This window comes from Alligator mississippiensis, chromosome 3 (genome assembly GCF_030867095.1).
Source record: "Alligator mississippiensis isolate rAllMis1 chromosome 3, rAllMis1, whole genome shotgun sequence".
Taxonomy (NCBI): domain Eukaryota; kingdom Metazoa; phylum Chordata; order Crocodylia; family Alligatoridae; genus Alligator; species Alligator mississippiensis.
In genome coordinates this window covers 189,746,205-189,767,055 of record NC_081826.1, presented here as the reverse complement: position 1 = coordinate 189,767,055, position 20,851 = coordinate 189,746,205, and the positions used below count along the sequence as shown (strand labels likewise).

At 44.9% G+C, this 20,851-nt stretch overlaps 1 protein-coding gene across 2 annotated transcripts in view; it reads left to right on the top strand.

The window, feature by feature from the left end:
* The first annotated feature begins 408 nt into the window (after positions 1-408).
* The window catches only part of JAK2 (Janus kinase 2), a 158,915-nt gene continuing 138,472 nt past the window's right edge, over positions 409-20,851 (top strand). For both annotated transcript variants that reach the window (XM_019478132.2, XM_006268891.4), the window contains exon 1: positions 409-627. The gene's annotated coding sequence lies outside the window, so the exon portion shown is untranslated. The remainder of the gene's footprint in view (positions 628-20,851) is intronic.

Genomic DNA, 20,851 nt, shown 5'->3' with positions numbered 1-20,851 from the left:
GCTGTTTTCATGCCCCAGCCTAGCCCTACACCTTGCCACTGCCCTCAAACGGCCCTTCTCTGCCCCCGGGGGCGCTCTCCCAAAGAATCCTGAATTGGGTAAAGATTAGCTTTGAAAAAGGAACTGGGGACCAGAAATAATAGGGCAAGGGACCAACTTCTGCCCCTTGCGGGCGGGGGGCGCGGGAAGCGAGCAGCCCTGTCAAGAGCGCTTGGAGGGAAAGCTCCCGTCGAGGCCCGGGAGAGGAGCGGGAGCCCGGAGCTGGGTCTGTGCTGAGGGGAGCGGAGCGGAGCGGCGCGGCGCGGCCCGGCCCGGCCCGGCCCGGCCCGGCCACTCCACCGGGAGCCTCCCGCTCCCGGTGCCGCCCTGTGCCGGGCTCCTCCTCCTGTCCGGGGAGGCCCGGCCCCGCGCGCTGACGTGCGCTGACTCTCCGGAGCCCGACCCGGCCCGGGAAGAGGCGGGAAGGAGGCGGACGCGGAGCCCGGGCACGGGCCCATCGCGCCTGGCTCTGCAGCCCGGCCCGCGGCTCGCGCTGGGGCAGGCACGGAGCAACGCGGCGGGCGCTGGCTTTCGCCGCCCCGGCCCCGGCCCTGGCCCCGGTCCCGGTCCCGGGGGCAGGCGTCCGCGGTGAGTAGCGCGGGGCGCGCAGCTGGGCACGGCCCGGGCGGGTGTTTGCAGCGGCCTCTTGTGCTCCCCGCCCCGGGCATGAGAGCACCCCTGCCCGGTGCGGGGAGGGCGGCGGTGGCCCCGTCCCCGTCCTCCCCCCAACCCTGGCCGCCGGCTGCTGGCGCCGGGCTTCCGCGCCTCGTCCCGGGGGGCAGGGCTCGGGCTGGGGCTGTGGCAGGCTGGGCTGCGTGTGGCTCAGGTGTGGGGTGTGTCCCTGGCTCCCTGGGCACAGGCACGGCGACGCGTGCACACAGCCCGGCACACGCTGACAGATATGCGTGAACACACTGACACACACGAGCTCACATACTCACTGACACTGACTGATGCACACGGACACGCTGGCACACTGAGACACAGGCGCGCACACCAACAATCGCACACACGTATACATTGACAGGCACAGATGTGCACACATACACTGACAGATGTGCATGTACACACTGACAGACACGCACATACACACTAACGCACATGCAGACACACAACACAGACACAGCAACATACACAAACACTGTCACACTACCACGCCCACCCACACACTGCCACGCACAGACACACAGACTGACACCCACTGACAGACCCATGTGTATGCCGACACACACACAGGCCCACTAATGAATGCAGATGCAGGCAAACAGACACTGACACACACTCACATAGACACACATATGCCGGCACACACACACACACACATAAGCTGTGACACGCAGACACACAGACACACCAACACGCAGACACGCACACAAACACAGATGCACATGACCACCCAGTTCTTGATGTTAGCAATTTTGTTTGCCATCAGGGAGACTTGTGCTTTTTCTCTACAGTTTGCAGGCAGAGAGAGGAGCTTTTAGAGATACTGATGGGGGTAGGGAAATAGTGTTGCTGACTTTTGGCTTCATAATTACTTTCGCAGAGATAAGTTGCTGAATGATCGGTATGTTTTCTGAGGTCTTGGATGATGAACTTGGGGGTTTCTTCCCACCCACCTGTCCCACAAGCCATTTGACATAACGTATGTCGAGCGCCTTGTGTTGATGCATTGACTACATCTATATTAGTAGGAGAGAAAGGGAGAGGGAAGTGCAGGGAAGAAAGAATGACACACATTACTGGAAAAGGGCAGGTTCTGGCAGATAACATGGTAGTGATTTTGTTTGCGTGGTCTTCCTGATGGTTGCAATGTGTGCAGTGCTGTGTTGGTCTGAGGCTTTACCTTTTTTTCTTTTCCTCTTGCCCACTTTGATAGTGGCATGTTGTTGTAAGGAGTGACTAAGAACATAGACTGTTCCATAAGGGATTAAACCAAATAGCTTATCTCGTCTCTGAGGATGGCCTGCAGCAGATGATTAAGAAGACGGTGTAAAACCCCTATAATAATGGACAGTTATTTAGTAGAGAGCCGTGGTGTTAGCAGCATGGAGGAATCATAGTAGGCAGTAGCTTGTGGCTCACACCAGAGGAAGCGTGCAAAGGGACTTTATTTCTGAGCTGTTTGCTGTTTGAGTGGGATTTTCTTTTCTGTAAATACTGATGACATCGATATAGGGAAATGGTGCTTGCCCTGCTGCTGCCAGGAATTTTTAATGAGCAAGCAGATCGTGGAGCTGCAGTAAATGGGTAAACTTTCTTGATAGTGAAGTTAGATTACCATTCAGGGCCACAAAGTGGAAAATGAAAGGAGACTAATGCTGTTGCTGCAACTTCTTGCTTGCTGCCATTTAGAGTGTTAGAAGGATTAATGCTTGAAATAAGCTCTGTTAAGTAGCCATTCCCAAAATGCACCAAGTGAAAACCTTACGTATGATGAGGGAAGGGAGTTAGTTACTGTCTTGTGCTCGATTTCTTTACTCATCTTTCAGTATCATTAAAGGGATGGTTACTAAACTGGATTCTGATTTATGTCAGGCTTTATAAGTATGGGAACAAAGAGCTAAATGGTTGCACTTGTGGTCAAAGACAATCATTTCAGCATCCTGGTTTAAACATAATCTCAAAAAGGAAATGAACAAGGTTTAAAAATATAGTAATATAAACCCATGGTTGAGATAATGGTAGCTGAAGACAACAGCTTCTCCTGTCAACTTCTTGTAAAGTTCTGCTGTCTCAAACTATATGAGGTTGTATCTAAAGATTAACATTTGAGAATTTGTACGGATATTTTTGTTTACAGCAGTTGAGCTGTTCACAATTCAATTAAAAAGAAGGTTTACAACTTTTTCAAAGATTAAACAATGTTCAAATAGTACCAATGGGCTGTGGGCACCTTAGCATATCCATTGGCAGCTCCATTTTTTTCTAGGTATTGTTTATATGCAAACTTGAATGCAAAATGCAGCAAATCAATTTTGTTTATTCACAATGGACCCTCTAGTATAAAAGATCTTTTGAAACTTGTAGACCTCTATTTGCAGTCATTTTAGCAGACTGCAGGTAGATATGGGTGTCCACTTACAAGGTTTTCAATGCAGGCCCTGTGAGTCTGTCTATGCCTGTGAGTAAGAGTAGCAGGATTGGACCCTGCATTTTAATTCAGTCTCATTTATATTTTTTCAACTTAGTTTACATTGGGTTCAGCATACTCGCTTCAAAGTAAGGTTAACAAGAGAATGTGCTTAAATTTCTGGACAGGAAACACAGCAGAGTATTCCACAGAGTGAATTTATCAAACAAAACTGAAGTCAATAAAAATTTGAGATGTATAAAGAAAACCATCCATTTTGCATATGGTGCTTTTACTTGGAGATCTATTATATATGTAAGCAAGTTTTGTTGGAGGGTAGTGTTTTATGTCCTTGCATAGGCATGTGGGAATCAGTTGATTTATTGGCCCAAACCCTTAGTCATTGAGTCTGGTATCCTGTCTCTTCCAAACCCTGGCATACACATACCTGCAGTCACTGCATGGTCTCCTTCAGGATCTCTTGCTGAGGCTCCGGATACACTGTTCCCCTCGCCTCTTTATTTTTGCACTCCCTGTCCATGGCCCCACTAAGGCCCGGGACCTCCTGGTCAGCCTCCTCCTGGGCCCAGCGAAGCTGGCCATGTATCTGACCAAGAAGGAGGCTCTGGCCTGGAGGGTCCCTGGGAACTGTGGGGCCACGTTCCTTAACCTACATCATTCCTGTCTCCGAGCAGGATCACTGGGCAGTGTCTGCTGGCTCCTTGGACTTATTTGAGGGCTAGTGGGCGCTGTCCAGTGTGCTTTGCTTGGTGTCCCCACTTGGCACACTTGTTTTGAACCTCTGGTCAGCACTCTCCTCCCTGTTTTTTCATTATTTGTCCCAAGAAATCTGTTGTCCCTGTCCCACTTCAGGAGGGCTAATGAGAGACTTGGTGGGCTGGGCCCATGTGTTTTAAACAGTGACAAATAGGCCTGTCTCTTTCAAACTCTGGCATAAACATACCTGCCGTCACTGCACCATCCCTTTCAGAACCTCTTGCTGAGGTTTTGGCTGCACTATTCCCCTTGCTTAATTTTTTCACTCCCCATCTGTAGCCCCACCATGGTGCAGGACCTGCTAGTCAACCTCCTTCTGGGCCTGGCAAAGCTGGCCATGTATCTGACCAGGAAGGAGGCTCTGGCCAGGAGGGTCCCCAGGGACTGTGAGGCCTTTTTTTCTGTTCCTAATATGTTCCTGTCTCCAGGCAGAGTATCACTGGGCAGTATCCACTGGTTCCTTGGACTCATTTGAGGGCAGGTGGGTGCTGTCCAGTGTGCTCTGCTTGGTGTCCCTGCTTGGCACACTAGTTATTAACCTGTGACCTCCATTCCTGTCCCTGTTTTCATTATTTTTGTCCCAAGTAAACTGTAGCTTATAGTAATAAAAAGGAGTTATAATTTCTTTGCAGGCCTAGGCCCATGACTCTCCTTGACATGTTAGAAGTCCTGTCTCTTCCAATTGCCAGAGTTGTTTGAATGATGTGTAGAGGTCCACTGATACTTTGGTCTCATATTGGATTGGTACCGATATAGGGAAAATAGACAGTATCAGAAATTGGCTATTTTGCCTAATGTGGCCAAGAATGTGGCTGATAAATGCCCTATGCATACGCAGAGCTGCAGCATTCACGGGGCTTGGAGACCAGCGTTGGGCTGGTAAGTCTGGTGTGGGGGAAGGGATGGGGGGAGGGAAGGGACAAAGGGGGGCAAATTGAGTTCCCCACGGTGAGAGAGGGAGCGGGGCAGGGGCAGGTACTACTCACCCAGGGTGGGTCGGGGTGCAGGATGGCGCTGCAAGCCGCTTGTCCAGAGGCATGGGGAGGAGGGGGTCGGCTCCCGCTGCTGCGTGCACCCTGAGCTGGCATGGGGGGGGGTGTGCCCCTGGATCTGTGCACAGAGTGGGGCTGGGGCCGTGGCTGCTCTGGGCTCTTCCCAGTGGGGGTGTTGGGCCGGGGCTGCACTTGGGGTGGGTGGCAGCAGTGCTAGGTGGGGGGGGAGGGTGCTGGTGAGTTTTGGGGTGTCTGAACCCCCCCACATAGCTGCCTCCCAGTGCTACCACTGCTCATCCTGAGTGCAGCCTGGCTCAGCACCCTGCTAGGAAGAGCCCGGCGCAGCCCCGTTCCCAGCCCGCAGTGGCAGCCTACCCTGGCCCACATGCAGATCCGGGGGCACATGCCACCCATGCCCTCCCAGGGTGCATGCCGGGTGGAAGCCGCATCCCCCCCAGCACTCTTTGGATGAGCAGCTCTAGGCTCCATCCTACTCCCCACCATGGCTGTACAGAACCAGCCCCTGCCCCACTCCCTCCCTCACCAAGGGGGCCTCGTTCTGCCCCGCCACACCCCTTCCCTCCCCACCACCCCTTCCCCCACAGTAGACTTTCCAGGCTAATGCTGGTCTCCAAGCTGCCTGGCTGCATATCAGAATCAGATTGGTATTGGCTGATATGGCTCCTTAAAAATTGTCCATCGGTATTGGCCCAAAAAATCTCTATCAGTGCACCCCTAATGACATGCAGTGTACAGCCTGTCAGGGATTAGGTTGTGGTCCCTGGGCTCCTACTAGCTGCTGCTGCTCCTCATTGCATTGCTGTGGTTGCAACAGTAGCCAGAATCTTCATGTTTTTTTCCCCATGCTGTAATTGCCTTCCCCTATCTCTGGGGCAGAGCAGGGCAGGGCAGTGTGTGGCATGACTGGGAGAGCTGAGGGTGAGTCTAGCATCATGTGGGCACGTGGTGCGCTAGTGTGGGGGATTACAGGTGCATGGTGCAATGATGTGGAAGGGGCCCCAGTGTGGTGCAGTGTGTGAGAGGGATGTCCATGCAGTGTGTGGCCCGGGATGGGGGCTGTTGTTTGCTCTGGTGTAGCTCATAGGCATGCAGCCCCTACTGCTATGGCCCACAGAGCATTTGGCCCCCAACTGCTTAGAAGTTGGACAGCCCTGGACTAGGCCAAGCTAGTGCTGAAAAAAAAAAGTTGTCTTATTTCCTTAATTTTGAACGTATCTGGTTAAGCCAGTTATCCATCTGTTCTTGTACCCTTTCTCTGATGTTGATCTGTACTACATACCTTATTTACTTGCATAAAACATGCCCCTGAATATATTACCCATCTTTGTTTTTGAAAGGTAGAATGAAGAAAAGATTTTTCCAGAGTTATAGCTACATACATCAGAGCCAGAGCCTAATCTTCAACTCCCTTTCCTGTTTAACTACGCTGAAACTCTAGCTGCTGCTGAAGACTGGCCTCCATGGATGGATCTATGTTTTTTAAAAGAGCTAAATAGTCTGCAGGGCTGCAAAATAGGAGGAGAGAGATCTGGACTAATTACCACACAGCAAAATTGCTCTAAAAAAGGTTTGCTTGATTAGTGGGAATATCAAGACTATACAAAGAAGAGATGATTGTTAAAACCTCTGGAGTGAAGAACTGAGCCATTAAGTTAATTGACTCTCTTATCTATCTGCATAATAATGCCACAGCTGTAGCACTGTAGAACAGAAATTAAAAGAGGGTGTGTCTATCCCAGACAGAAAATCAACTCCTCTGCTTAATACGTGCACCCCTATTTTGGAGGGCTGATTTTTGGGGCAAAGGTGCATTTTGTATATCCAAAAATATTCACTTCAGAAGAAAGTACAAGTAACTATAGTGGACTGATATGTAATAAACTGTCCTAACAGGGGTTTGCTAAGCAAACTTTGCTTCCTAATTCTGTTTAGTCTTGGTTGGTTTATGCAACAAAACCACTAGTACTTATGTTTCTTACAACTTTTTTATCCTGTCTTGTGCAACTGTAGATATTTTAAATATGTACCTAGCACTGTTAAAATCCTACTAAGGCCTTCACATCAGTGCTGTTGTGGCAGAGAGTTTCAGGGGTTCATATATTTAGAAAAATATTACTTTTAATGTCTTCTTCTCAATTTCATTGAAAGCTCTGTTTCACTTTTGATAAGAGTAAAAAAAGAGCACATGATTTTTCTTCTCAGTATTTTGACCACCTCTCTCATATCCCTTGTTCCTGGTTTTTTCTTTCAGCTACACAGTCCCAAGTGTCTTCAGTACCTTTCCATGTCTCTAATAATCTTTGTTGCTTGTCTTTAAATCCTTTCTATTTATATTTTGTGAGGGAGTATGAAATGTATCCTTTTCTAGAATAGGAATACTGTTAACATTAATGTATTTACAGTCCCATCCTTTTGCTATTTCCTGACATTTTGTTTGCTTCTTTGTTGTTTCAGTGGTTTTCACAGAGGTTTTCATGGAGCTAGCCATCGTATTGCCTAGGCCTTTTTGTCTCATCAGTGGTTCTAGCTAATTTAGAATGCAGCAACATATATGAATGGCTTGTATTTGCTGATATAAAATAGCTTCTTCCTTTGTGCTGCTTGTTCACCTAGCTCTTTGGCAGGCGCGGCTGGTGAACTCAGACTGGTACGGCAGTGGAACGTCCTATGGGGGGGGGAGGGGGAGGGTTGCAGCCAGTTGGGAGCAGGGGGGCGGTTTGCAGCCAGCCAGGAGTTGGGAGGGTTGGAGTTTGCAGTCAGCTGGGCACTCTGGCCCATAGCCTCGGAGAGGCTGCAAATGCCCCTGCTCCCGGCCGGCTACAAACCCCCTCCCTTCTCCCACCTCTCCCTCCCCCCGCTCCCGTGGGACGCTCCACTGCCCCACCAGTCTGAGTTCACCAGCCATGCCTGCTCTTTGGTCTCCTTTCATCTTGACTCACCTCATGAACTGTCATTGCAGTTTTCAGTAGTTCACTGCTCAACACTTTTCGAAACCATTATAACATGGGTTTTACAGTGTAATGCTGGAGCATTCACTGTTAACCTTTTATTGTGCTGCTCCTGGGCCTGTAAATGCTTATATGTATGCATAAAAGTTTTCCCCACTGCCATGTCACATGGTGGGTATGACCCTCCTATACTGTTCCGGTGTCCCCAAGCCACACAGCATGGGGTCCCAGGTCTCCCTGAGCTGCCCAGCCACTGGCCCTCTCAAATCTGTTGCCATTCTTCACCCCCAGGTGCAGGAAGCAGAAGTCAGAGAAAGGAGGGGGGAGCCCAGAGATTTCAATGGCAGCGGCAGCTTGGAATGGGAGCTAGAGGGCCGCAGATGAAATACGACGTGGGCCACCAGTTGGACAGTTGGATTTGCTCTTTAAGTTTGCATCGCTCTGGAACACTCAGTTTCATCCATGTATCTAATTACAGAGTCAGTCCTCATCTGGCATCTCTGTTTTATAGACTTTGCCAATATAGATTAGTGGCAGAATGTTACCAGTTGACTAATGGCAGAGAATTCCAAGATGGAGAACTGGAAAACAATCATTAGAGCAATTGAGGAAAGAAGTTCTTTTGTTGAATTTGTTAAGGAAGGACAGATGATGATAATCAAGCACCGAGACATGTATCTTTAAAGAACTCTGCCTGCCAGATAAGAAAAAGTCTCTTTGGGACCAACTTTTCTGTTAGGGACTCACTTTGGGGGACAGTGTACAGAAAAAAAAATGGTTTAACAGAATTAAAGTGAAGTATGCCCTGTAAGTGCATCTACACTTACAACCTACACCCCTCTACACATGCAATTAATTCAAAGCAATAAACGCTGGTGCAGTTTGAGCGGTTGTAAACTACTCCTGGGTGTAGTATCTACATGTGTGCCTGGGACAGCAGCAATTCAAGCCAGGGCAGAACAGTTTATACCAGGGCTGCTCCTGCCCTGCTCTAGGTGGTGGTGTCAGGCAGTGGAGGGGCTGGCTGAGGCATGAGGGTCCTGAAAGTGCGGAGCTGTGGTTGACCAGGCACAATTTATGACCATGGTCAGCATCTACATGTGTGTTTAATCACAGTTAATACTCCACCCAACCAGGGAGAAGAGCTAGTCCAGGAATTCTCAGGTCAGCTCACAGAGGCAGTTAAGTCAAAGGATGTGGTCATCATTGGTGACCTAAACTATCCGGACATTTACTGGGAAGAGCAGTCAGCCAGGTCTGACTGCTCACATAGGTTCCTAGCTGTGTTACAGGACCTCCATCTAACCCAGGAGGTACACAGTCCCACCAGGGGAAATGCCTTGTTAGGCCTGGTCCTGGCCACAAGTGATGACCTGGTGAGGGGACTGCGGGTGCTCGATCACCTGGGCGATACTAATCATTGCCTATTGGAATTCACCATCCAGCACAGGGTGGCAGAGACCTGCAGCAAGACAGCAGCCCTGGACTTCAGGAGAGCGGATTTCATTGAGCTAAGGAGACTAGCCAAGGAGGCACTGAGGTCTCGGAGGGGTGGGGAGTTGGGAGTCCAAGAAAAGTGATCGTTCCTGAAGGAGACGATCTTCTAGGCCCAAAGAGTGGCAATCTCAACACGGAACAAAGGGAGCAAGAGTGCTCAAAAGCCCCCGTGGCTCACCAAAAGCATCCAGGAATGTCTCAAAGCTAAGAAGGAGATATATACCCAATGGAAGGGAGGGGCCATCCCCAGGGAGGACTATACCTCTGTTGCTCGGGATTGTAGGGGGGCTGTTAGGAAGGCCAAGGTGGAGATGGAACTGGGACTAGCAACCTGGATCAAGGATAACAAGAAATCCTTTTTTAAATATATAGGGGGTAAAAAAGAAGGTTCCGGGTGCAAGACACGCTTGGAAATCTGGTGGTCTCACCAGATGACAAAGCTAACCTATTTAACAATTTCTTTGCCTCCATTTTTCTGAGCAGGGACCAGGTCATCCCATTCCCCCCCCCCCCCCCCCCCCCCCCCCGGGATCCCCGATGGTCCCAGGGGAGGCACGGCCAGGGTCAGAGAGGACCTAGTCAGGGAACTTCTGGTGGGACTGGACATGTTCAAATCAGCAGGTCCTAACGATCTCCACCCCGGAGTGCTGAGGGAATTAGCAGAAGTCATTGCAGGACCCCTGGTGCAGCTTTATGAGCACTCGTGGTGCTCTGGCGAGGTGCCAGAGGACTGGAAAAGAGCCAATGTGGTCCCCACTTTCAAAAAAGGGAGGAAAGAAGACCCAGGAAATTATAGGCCTGTTAGTCTTACCTCGGTCCTGAGGAAGCTCTTTGAGAAAATTATTTGCGAGGGGCAAGCAGTGGAGTGTATGATAAGGGGCAACCAACATGGGTTCATTAGAGGCAGGTCCTGTCAGACCAACCTGGTGGCCTTCTACGACCAGGTCACAAAATCCTTGGACGCAGATGTCGCGGTGAACATAGTCTTTCTGGACTTTAAGAAGGCCTTTGACACTGTCTCTTACCCCATTCTCCTTAAAAAATTAGGAGATTGTGGTGTCAATGCCTACACAGTCAGATGGGTCGCAAATTGTCTGGAGGGATGCACCCATAGTGGTGGTGGATGGGTCTTTTTCAACCTGGAGGGATGTGGGCAGTGGGGTCCCCCAGGGCTCGGTCCTCGGGCCTGCACTGTTCAATATCTTCATCAGCGACTTGGAGGAAGGGGTGAAAAGCACCTTGTTCAAATTCGTGGTGACGCTAAGATGTGGGAAGAAGTGGGCATGCTGGAGGAGAGGGACAAGCTGCAATTAGATCTGGACAGTTTACAGGGGTGGGCAGATGAGAACAGGATGGGTTTCAATACGGACAAGTGCAAGGTATTGCACCTGGGGAGGAAGAACCAGTAGCATACCTACAGGCTTGGGAACTCCCTTCTCATCAGCACAGAGGCAGAAAAGGATCTTGGAGTCATTATAGACTCCAAAATGAACATGAGCTGCCAATGTGGGGACGCAGTCAGGAAGGCTAACCGCACCTTGTCATGCATCCACAGATGCATCATGAGCAGGTCCAAGGAGGTAATCCTCCCTCTATATGACATTGGTCAGGCCACAGTTGGAGTATTGTGTCCAGTTCTGGGCGCCGCACTTCAGGAGGGATGTGGACAACATGGAGAGGGTCTAGAGGAGGGCCACTCGCATGATCAGGGGGCAGCAGGGCAGGCCCTACGAGGAGAGGCTACAAGACCTGAACCTGTTCAGCCTCCACAAGAGAAGGCTGAGAGGGGATCTGGTGGCCATCTATAAACTGGCCAAGGGAGACCAGCAGGCAATGGGAGAGTCCCTGTTCTCCCGAGCACTACTGGGAGTAACAAGGAATAACGGCCGTAAGTTGCCGGAGAGTAGATTCAGGCTAGATATCAGGAGGCACTACTTCACAGTCAGGGTGGCTAGGATCTGGAACCAACTTCCAAGGGAAATGGTGTTTGCTTCTACCCTGAGGGTCTTCAGGGTAGAAGCAAACACCATTTGCTTCTACCCCAAATGGTGTAGAAATGGTGTATCTAGCCCAAAAGTGGGCTAGATAGACACCTTGCCGGGGTCGTTTGACCCCAGCGCTCTTTCCTGTCCATGGCAGGGGGTCAGACTTGATGATCTGCTCAGGTCCCTTCCGACCCTACCAACTATGAAACTATCATAAGATAGTAGTTCATTAGTTTACTGTGGCCTAATAGCATTACATATGTAGACGGTGATGCTTTACTCTGCAACTAATTAGTCTACTTGGCAATAAAGCGGAAATGTAGACTCAGTCTGTGTGTGTGAAGTAATTAGTGACCTAAGGTGTTTAAAGAGGTACCATAAATTACTTTGGATAGGAAAGAACAAAACATTACAAATGTATCTTTGCCTGTAGAATTTTCCAGTTCTAAAGAATTCTGACATTTTCCAAACCTTACATGGTGAATTCATTCTCCTTTGGAGTGTTCATATGGTACTATACTATTTTATTTATTAGACAAATAAAATCTGCTTGTATGGGACATCACACCTGCAGCTCTCTTCATACTGCAATGTAGAGCAAAGGCCAAATAGAAAGGGATAGAAAGGCCCAGAAATTCAAATTAATGTGTGAATGGAGTGCCCTATGTTTGCTCCATCTCATATATACATTCAGGGCTAACAAGTGGTGTGGGGACCAGAGGGTTGGGATCAGCAGCTGCTCAGTTATCAGCTTGTTTCATATATTCGCCACTGCAGTTCTCTAAACCACCAGTAAGGACAAAGCAGGTAACATTTTATATTGCTTACAAATCTAAGGGTGGAGAAAATGATATAAGTTTTCCAAGACTTTTAAACCTTCAAGAAACAAAAAAGAGAGGATGAGAACTCCTCTTGTTTCAACTTTATGAAGTCATTGCCTGTGATGTTTTTGAAGGCTCACCTTGTGAGAAGCCCTTCTAATCCATAGATTTGACAGTTTATCTCAAAATGTCTTTGAAATCTGCAGCTTGCATTTCTGTTCTTATAGTTTGCAATTGCAGTACTGGCATAAATTGTGGCATTGGCAGTACAGACTAGTCTCTTTTTTTCTTTTGATACCTTTTGAACAATCAAAAGTTTTCATATACCGTGTAACATTTGAACTAAATATTTAATGGAACCCACAGTAAAGAACTGGCACTAGAATAGGTCACCCAGACAGGTTGCGGAGTCTTCATTCTTGGAGGTTTTTAAGACCCGGCTAGACAAAGCCTTGGCTGGGATGATCTAGTTGGGGATGATCCTGCTTTGAGCAGGGGGTTGGACTAGATCAGCATTTCCCAACCTTTTTTGCCTCGCAGCACACTTATCTAAATAAAAAAGCACCGCGGCACACTGGACATGGAGTGGGGGGAGGGGATGGCACGCGGCCAGCTGGACACCGACTGGGGTGGGGTGGTGCGCGGCCAGCCGGACACTGACCGGGGTGGGGGCATGGCGCATGGCCAGCCAGACAACATTTTGGGCTGGAGCCATGCTCCCTCCCTGGCTAGAGCCACACTTCCTGTCTGTTTGTGCCTGTAGCGGCAGCAGGCGGGGGGCATGGCTCCAGCCCAAAATGCCATGGCACGCTGTTTGGGAAACACTGGACTAGATGACCTCCTGAGGTCCCTTTCGACTCTAATTTTATGATTCTGTTATTCTGTGATCTTCAGATGTTAAACCAGTTGTAAACTTAGTTTTTATCCAAATATAAAAGCTATCCAGTTATAAAAGTTTCCATTCTACCTGTATGGAATCAAGATTAATATTGAATCAAAATACCCACAACTAGCAAATGTTTAATGTTCAGTAATACTGTTGTGATTAAAAAAAACCCTAATATTTTATACATACTGAAAATGTCTTGTTTCAAAGCATATTTTCAGATCCTTGCATTGAGAAAAAAATCTACTTTTTAACAGGTGCATTTATATGTATGTACACAGGGGTTTTTTCCTTGATGGTTTAAGTTTTATAACTCAGGAATTTAACGTGGAACCTTACTTATTGTGGTCTTGTTGGCTTGGAAAAGCAGTAAGGTAAGGTCTGTAGTGCTGGATTCATTCTTTTGTTGTCATGTATTTTTTCTCTGGGAGGATGAGCAAACAACACTCGTTATAGTTGACATGAATATCAAAGGCAGAATCAACTATGTGCTTGCTTTAAGGTGCTGTTAAAGAAAATGACCCCTAATTTTTCACTGTGAGAGTAGTTGGATGGTTACTGGCATAGAAACAGTGTAACCTAAAAGGTTAATCAGAAGTAGTTCAGTCCTAGTTAATGTACTTGCTCTGTTGTAACTGAAAACAAAATCATCCAACATTGTGACTTCACTGTAGTTGTGGTTGTGATTGCCATGTTTGTTGGGCGAGTCTGCCTCACTTCCTGGCATGGTAAGTAGCCCTGCCCATTTACAGGTAGCCATTTTTAAGAGTGGCAGTGGGCGTGGTGTAGTCAGCACACATAAGCCTGAAATCAAGGCTAGGCATGACTTGGACACATGCCAAACTATTATGTTACATGTTTCTGGCATTTGGGGGGTACAGACCTAGAGTGAGTAGACAGAGTGTTTTCATAGCAGCACTGTGGAGCATGGTTGGAAGCAGTGTAGGCAAGCCCCACATGTAACCTGAACCAGCTTTAATTGAGCATCTGTTATGAGGAAAGCCATGGCTGCATAGATTTCAATGGGAGCTGTACAAGCTTGAAGCGTCTTGTGTAGGAACTCAGAGGCAGAAGCCAGTCAGTGCCCTTGGCACTCAAGCTGGTTTGGGTATGTCTTCATGTGCTGCAGGGACACTTTACAACTACTGTATTGACTTAGCCCGAATAGGATTTTGGTGATGTCTTCTATTTCCTACGCAAATGAAAGAGCTCTTGAGGGAGCAGTTCCTTGTCTGTGTACTTTAACATTTTTTTTTTTCATTATTGTTGTTTTATAAATTAGGGTGATTGTGTGAGTTTCTGCATAGAAAAGAGAAGGGAAATCAGAATTGCATGGAAACATGTTGAGATAACTATTCTATTTAGGAGCCTAAATCAGTAGTCTACTTTTTATTCTTTACTAAGCATCCATAAATACAGGATCAGCATCATAGTCCCATTCACTTTCTGTATTTCTGTAGTTCCAGCTTCAATTAGAAGGATTTTTCAGTTGTTAACTCATCACTTCTTTTAGTTAAACCTCTTTTACAGCTTTGCATTACTAAATACCACTGCTGTGGCCTACCAGATGCTATAATTTCACAAAATCAACTTATGTCTGAAAGAATTTCAAGAGGATGGGTTCAAATATTGTTCTTCTTGAAAGAGAGCCTCTGAAAGGTCACTTTAGAAGCTCCTTCAGTCACAGATATTGCAGCATTCCTAGTCAGCCTTAGGTTAGAGATGTCACATGAGCTATACAGTAGCCAGATAACTGTACTTCAGATCTTTTTGAAATGTCATTGTGCTCTTGTGGGTTATATGTAGTTCATTTTTGTAATATCGAAAGCTATATTTCTAAATTGAATGACTCTGGTAACACACATTTGCTACTTCATGTTATCTTGTTAGGTTATAGGATTTCTCAGGTTTTCCCTTTCTGCAGACCCCCTTTGGCTAAGAAACGTTCTGTTGCTTTGATTTTTCTCCCTGTCGCTCTGGTGTTACCAACAGGAAATGCTGGGGGCAGAAAGGGCAGATTCTACTTATAGTACCCTGCATCCATCGAATTAAAACATTGGATCGAAAAGATAAGGAACCAGGGAAAGCAGCAGTCCCCTTGTCATTCAGAATGGTGCTACAGTAGAAGGAAGAATATATTCCCTCTGAGCCAGGGTAGATAAAATAAATCTATATTGTAGTATTAAAAAATACATTTTTTCTTTTGAAATTAAAAAATTATATTAAACTTATCTTAAAGTCTGAGCATATGAATCTGTTAAAGTAATTTTAAATGTAAATAAAATTGTAATATTCAAGAAATGCATGTTGCTATTAATGTTTTAAAGAAAATACGAGTAAGTATACGTCTGGCTATTTTTTGGGGGGGTAGGTGGGTGTTATTTTGGTTTTTGTTTCAAAAAACTGAGCCAGCTTTTTGGCAACCTTATGCACAGGTTCAAAGAGAATACTTTTTTCATTTGAGTTTATTCAACTAGTTTTGTTCAATAACCAGCTTATTCAAAATTGAGTAATCAAGGAGACCTTGAAGATGCATAAAAGCTTGTTTTCCTTTTCTAATCTACCATTAGAAAAAATGTGAGAGAGAAAATGAAATATGCTATTGAAGGACATAGTGACCAGGTGCAATCAGCTCAGTTCTTTAATTACAAATAATATTTTGTTTGTTTAATGAATTAGTTTTATATGCAAAATATATTTTGATAAACTTACTTTCTTATTCTTCATTTGTCACACTGAGGGTAGTTTCTTTTAACAAATAACAATTTAAAAATGTTTGTGCATTTTTCATCAAATTCTAATTTCCATGCAAATGGAGCTTGACAAAAGTTCTGATTCAAAGAAGGTAATCATTGCCTTGTAAATGTATAGTTTACTGTGTTTTAATGTAATCCCTAGTCCATCTGAGCCACAGCAACTGCTACTATTCTGTTAACATTTGAGGAACCTAAGTATCAAATCATTTTGTTACCTCTAGGTGTTTTGAATGCCTCCAGTTCTCCTTTCCTTCTTGGTCACTTGTTGAAGAAGGGTAGTAGTTTTGACCCATGTTGGACATTTTGTCAGGCTTCTAATCATGGAGTCAAACAGTTCTGTAATAGGTTTCCAAATTATGATATGCAAACTCTTCTCAGTGATTCCTACAGGATTGGACCAGTTACCAGTGGTTCTTCAGTTTTTGAAAGAGGAAGTGGGAGGAGGGAGTAGGGGCAAAGGCCCCTTTTAAGTTGGTTAAAGTGCTGTGTATCCCTATGATTCTGGATTATGGTTAAAATAATAATAATGCTTTATATCCTTACAACCACACAGTAGTCTTTCCAAATCTTGCTGCTGCTGTTCTTAGTCATCTCCCTCCCCCGTTCTGGCTTTAGCGCATCTTCAGTCCTTCCTCCCACTAAATATGGGAGCATCAGCTGAAGAATTGTTCTCAACATCTCCAAGACCTACCTTTCTCACTTAGGGTTCAGCTGTAGCTAGTGGACGAAGTAGCCCTCCTCTTTCAGGTTGCTATCATGCACTTCCTGAGAATCAGGATTCTTTTCCTGTATACTAGATCCACAGCCAGGTAGTGAAGGTGTTAGGGGAGAGCACTTCAAGAACAATGTAAAACAAAAGCAGCAAAGTAAATTTAAGAATGATTGTTTTTCTACTGCCCAGGAACTTCCTGAGTTTACCAAGTGTCATTATAGTTATAAGCAGCTTTAACCACACTTCAACTGTGTGGGTGGAGGAGAATTGATTTTTTTCTGGTGGGAGGAGGGGGGGCGGAATTGATGCTGATTGTAGAGAGGAAATTAGTTTTGATTTGTTATTGAATGAAATAAGGTGATTACAATTGTGGTGAAATTTGAAGAATTGAGTTGCAGTGGGAGAGAATGTGTTGTTATGGTAGATATTGATTATGAATGTGATTAGCACTTATTCTCGGGGAGGAGAAGAATACATTTTGCTTAGAAGGAAAATTGATTGAGAGAGGAGACTAACAGTAAGCCCTGGTGGATAAATGACCTTTCGAGTGGAAAGGGTGAGAGGTAGGGGAACATAATGTGTAGAGAATGATGGAATAAAACATATAAGTGAGAGAAGTCAGGCAAAGAAGTGTACCCCCAGTACTACTTAAGAAAAAGTAACTTCATTTAATTGTCTCTGCATCCAAGTAGTTATTATCTCTGGCTCTTCTTATCAATTTAATGAACAGGCACTTGTATACTACTCCTCTTGGAGCTAATATCATTACAAATCCAAGCAATTGGGAAGTGAGGTGTTCTATGCACTGAAAACTGTTGGGAATCTCTCTTCTGTAAAGGCAACGCAGATGGTTGGTGATCTGTACTTTTAGATCTTTGATGCAGAGACTGCTTGCTGTGTACTTTGCCACAGCTAGGACAATGGAGCCCTAATTTGATGAGGACTGTAGCCATTCTGGTAATATACCTATTAAATAATTTGTATCTGGTCTTTAGGCTTTTTTTTTGAAGGATGTAAAAATAGATCCTGCTCACAGCTACTATGCCTGTTCATTAGCGTGTCCCCCCTGCCATTAAGAGAAATTATTGCTGCTGCTTTGCTATTTACCAGCAAGTTTCCTGTTTTTTTAGATGAAAACTTTATATCAGGTAGTTAGTCCCTTTCTTTGTCATCATGTATAGTGGAGTTAAATAGAATTTTTAAATGAACCTTGCTCTTTGTTTTGTCCTGTCTCTGTCACATATTGAGAGATATTTACAGAATTAGTTTTGCTTTTTGTTTCTGGGATCTCTTCTTTGATATTTACAATCCCAAGTCTTCTATTTACTTTACTATTTCTTTCTTTTGCTAATTAAAACATTGTAATGCATGAGGTCATTTCAGGGGACCATTAATTCACTGTATTTTAGTATTGGTGACATTGTATGAATGCATTTCCCCGAGTAGATGCAAAACTCTTCTTTTTGTCTCAGACCAGCACGGCTACTAAATACATCCCTTTCCCTCTGAGTGACATTTCTCTGTGAGTGAGGAATATCAGACCTGGACATACAACTTCTGTCCTATTTCTTGTCTATTTATAAAATAAGTGAATGATGACTGCCCAAGTCTTAGTAAAGTATGAGCAAAATAACTGGATGTTGGTATCATCTTATTAGTTTCTTTCCATCTCACTCTCTTATTCTGTATGTCATGGCCATGTAAAGCAACATTTTTAGCCTTATAGTGGAGCAGCATTTATTGCTTCACAAGTAAACAATAGTTACCATAATAAACCTCAGAACAAATCTATAATATTGATATCGTTCAAATAGCAGTATTACATTACTTAGTTCTCACAGAGTATTCAAAAATGTGAGATCTACAATTGTGTGCTGTTCTTACACAAGAAAGGTAGAAAACTAAATAACTACCTTGATGATCTTGACTGACTCCTGCACCCTATTAAAGCAAATAGGAATAATACAGTGTATATCAAACTGAATCAACAGTGTGTGCATTAATTTGTAAGGGAGGCAAATGAGGCCCACATAGTTTTGGATAAACCCATTGAATTTTTAGATATGTTTGAAAAATGCCTGCCTGTCTACTTGCTTTCTTCCTCTCGTCTCACTCCCTTTCTACTCCCCTTATTTATGCTTTTCCACTTTAAGCACTATAAATCGCCTCTTCTTCTACCACACTTTTGATCCCCAATATCCTTCTCAGACCATAGGAACCCTAGTGTCCCTGCCACATTCCTTTGTATTTCAGGGTGGATAAAAATCAACAATTAAAAAAAATATATTAATAAGTCAGATTTTTTTATTTAATCTTATTTTTTTTGTTAAGATGCTTTAAAAAAACTTATATAAAGATAGTTTTAATTTAAGATATGATAAAGGTCAAAGATATCATCATGGAACTTCTAATTATATACTATTTGAGACAATATGTTCATGTAATCGTTTTAGAAGTTTTATAAATGGGTCACAACAGGCCATGGAGTATATTAGGGGCCCAATCTTATGGGATTCCCAGAGGCTTCTCTGTAGATTAGTACAGATTAAAGAAAACCATTCTACCCAATGGAACTCAGTGCTCAGTCTAGAAGATCCCATTAAGCATCTCTGTGGTACTTAGTTTCAGTTCTCAAACTGTGGATTTGTGTCTCCAGAGATCATAGCCAGAAAAGGGCCTTTGGGTAGATGTGATCCTTTTTATTAGACTAACTAAATAGTTGGAAAAAGTGTTGTTTGCAAGCTTTCAAGCACAAACGCCCTTCTTCAGGCATAGGGTGAGTTTGTCGTCTCCAGAGATAACATCTTTGTTAACAGCTGTATATGGGGATAAGAGATAACAGACCTGATTACCCATAAAGGATATCAAACAACAAGAATGCACTTTTTGTAGAAAACAGCGATTAAATCGAGGCTTCCTGACCAGTGATTTAAATAGATTTGACTTAAATCAAATCCATCTTGCTGAAATGTGTGTGTGCACGCACGCAAACATTTCAGATGTTATAGTCAAAGATCTGTATTTCAGCTGTAAGCAAATTCAAAGTGCATTTCAGAACCTTGCAATTGGCACCATCAGTCTTTGCAAAAAGAAATCCTAAGGACAAATATAGTAGGGCCCACAAACAAGTACAGTAACTCTGTTCCTTAATAGAAAGTTAATAATTGCAATAGCATTTGTGTGTTCTGTGGAGTTCAGTGCTATTTTTTCTGATAACTTAGGTTTTGCATTTTTTTCTGGGGGGTGGTCTGTGTCACATTCATATTACTGAAGATTGGTTTTAATCCCCAAGCCATCAGTCCTGGTACCCTTTAACTTTGTGACATTCTGCATTTTCACACTTCTATATCAACCCTAATGAAATGTGTAGTCATATTGTCATTTGTATTTCTTCACCTAAAAAGATGAGATGTATGTACCCTTCTAATTCAGAACTTGATTGTCCATTTACAAAAATACACTGCTAGTTATCAGCTTCAAAGTCTGCTTATAGCAAACATTGCTTTTGAATTATTAGAATTCAAAGCACAAGAGATATATGTGTTCTAAAAATCCTGTTTTTGAGAGAATGGGACTTCTGTTTTCCAAGAGGAAAAAAGTACTTTTGGGAAAGAGGAAATTGAAAATAGAAAAGGTCTAAAATGGGAAAGATTGATACAGAATGAAAAAGTGTGATAGGTGCACTAGTATTGCTGTAGCCATGATAGTCTAGGGGTAAGACAATCTTGCTTCTTGGCAGATGCAGTGCAGAAGTGGAGATGTTAATGGAAGAAGAAAGGTTAGAGAGGTTTTAAAAGAAAGTAGCGGGGTACAGATGATGAAGGAAGAACATAAAACCCACAAAAAAGATTGGAAGGAGGCCAGCCACTTTGAGTCAATGCTTGGCATCCCGCCAAACTGGAGGCTCAGGTTCAGATGTAATCTGAGGTTTCTTAAGTTCAGCCTAGGTGATGTCTTTTAGAATTGGTGGGAAAGAGAATGAAATAAGATTGACCCCTTCTCCAGCGAGTGTTTTCCTCAGGAAAGCGCTTGAAATGAGTAAGTGATAGGGCTGTGTGAAGCTTCAGGTGCTGATTTGGTTTGGGGGAGATTTTGGCCCAATTTGGCTGCTTAATCTTCGAATCAAATTGGGAGACCAGTGAAAAGGTCCAAATTGATTTGAAGCTCTCCGAATTGATTCAGAAAGATTCAGAGAGATTTAGAGATTCAGGCAGTCCCTGCTTGCTGCTACAGGGAGCTGGACCCAGATTCTGTGCCGGTAAGTAGGGGGTGGAGTGGGTGACTGGAGGAGGGGGGAGGGGACCATGGGGGGACCCCCACCAGGCCCCATCCCCTGCCTGCTCC